At 34.5% G+C, this 1946-nt stretch overlaps 1 protein-coding gene across 1 annotated transcript in view; it reads right to left on the bottom strand.

Annotated features, from left to right (window-relative positions):
* Positions 1-1946, bottom strand: part of LOC113211220 (glycoprotein endo-alpha-1,2-mannosidase) — an 11558-nt gene that overhangs the window by 7230 nt on the left and 2382 nt on the right. The gene's annotated exons all lie outside the window — the stretch shown is intronic.

The following is a 1946-nucleotide window of genomic DNA, read 5'->3' as shown; positions in this document are numbered from 1 at the left end:
CTGCTGAACTAAAAAGCTGTGAAAAATTAGTATTTATTGACTCTGTAGATAGTATATGCAAAACAGCTTTCAAAATAGAAATTGAAATGTACTAATTATTTACCATGTGATTGCTGTACAGCACAAATGGCTCCGTACAGACAATATAAAGCATTCAGCACTGACACTGTCATTCTTACATTCAAACAATATAATGCAAAGATGTGTATTATTATTTAATTACTGGTCAAAGGTGGACCAGGGTATTTAAATGGCTACAATTGGTTTAAGTATGCTTTTAGAACTTATGTTACCGTCCATTCAACCAGCTCACAACTCAACCCTCCAACCTCGATTGGACATTATTTATCTATGTAGCTTGCTTCTCTGTTCTTTGCCTTATGTGTTTTCCAGACCTCTGACCTAGAGAAATTTGCCATTGAATGTTCTTTGTTTCAATTTTCTTACAAAGTTTTAAGCAAATTTATATTTTTTGAAGAAGCAGTTAAACACAACTACTTCGCAAAGCAAATTTTCTTTGAAAATGTTGTCAGTGTCAAGGACTACGAACCGTACTTGATAGGTATTATGTTAGTAGTTTTCTTTTTATCATTATTATTATTATTATGATTATTATTATGAATATGATGTATTGTAATTTAATTAGCTTTTTCATTCATTGTGTTTAGAGTTTTTATTGGCTTTAAAATTAATTTATTAGGTGTCATATTTTTAACAATATTGTCACAATATGTTTCATAAAAAAAGTCATAGTATCTCAGCTTTAACACACTTGCACAGTGCAGGAGAAGACACAAATGTTTTAAATGGTGTGAAAATTTGCTCAAAACAATTGTTCCTCTGTGAACTGAATGGACTTCCGGCAATAACACTCTGTAAACGCCATTGTTATTTGGATCAATAGATGCATTAGATTACAGTAAGTCCTCTCTTCTATTCACCAATTTAGAAGTGAGCGTACTACTTGATCTATTTCGGATCATTTCAAACTAGCTTTTCAATCTTTCTGAAGAAAATCGCTGTGGTTGTTTTTGTGTAATTAAAACGACCATCATTCTTATTTTTTATGCTGTTTAGTGTTCTTTATATAAAAAAAAAATGTGAATCAAGGAAAGCTCTGCTGCTTCTGATTACGAATTGTGTAGAACTGTTTTTGTAATGACCTAATTATAATTAGGTCCATAATAAACTCAAAATTTTAATATTTGCAAAATTCAGTGATAATAGTTTTGCAAGAATTGCAATAAGAATCGTTCTATTATCTGTACTGCCATTGTGCTCTCAGAAATGATTGCGCAACTTTATCTATGACATTTTTCATTTTATGTTAAAATATTTAAAACAAACTGTTTACAGCACTCCATATTTACAATGGAAACTGTCTGATTTTGTAAGTTGTAGACAATTTTCTTTTCTAGCTGTTAACTAAACATCAACCGTTACATATGTCTTTTTATAGAATGCAAACAGAAAATGGTCAATTTTCTTTCTAAGCATTACAAAACGTTTGTAATAAAATTGGTTACTGAAACACATTTATCTCTTATCATTTCATTTGGTTGACATGTTAGCAACGGTGCTTGGTCTGATTGTCAATTACCATTGTTAGTAATATGATTTGCCATGACGTGAACCTCACTGTGTAAAGAAAATCTTATTTCAGTCACATTTGAGGAATCCAGCCCAGAGTTGTGCGCGCGAGCCAGAATCTGGCTCGCGCGAGCCTGGCACCTTTGGCAATCTATGGGTCCCTTCCAGAGTTGTGCGATGTCGAAGGGACCCGAAGATTGCAAAAGGCACCTGGCTCGTGCTGGCTCGCACAAAACTGCGCGATGCGCGAGCCAGACGCGAGCCAGAATCTGGCTCGCGCGCACAACTCTGATCCAGCCCCATTGACTTGAACAAGGGTGAAAACTTGTGACCTATTCCTGGCCATGATCACTGAC

Source organism: Frankliniella occidentalis, unplaced genomic scaffold, assembly GCF_000697945.3.
Source record: "Frankliniella occidentalis isolate FOCC.00 unplaced genomic scaffold, Focc_3.1 Scaffold21, whole genome shotgun sequence".
Taxonomy (NCBI): Eukaryota; Metazoa; Arthropoda; class Insecta; order Thysanoptera; family Thripidae; genus Frankliniella; species Frankliniella occidentalis.
The sequence above is the reverse complement of the archived record's forward strand: the minus strand, read 5'-3'. Positions and strand labels throughout refer to the sequence as shown.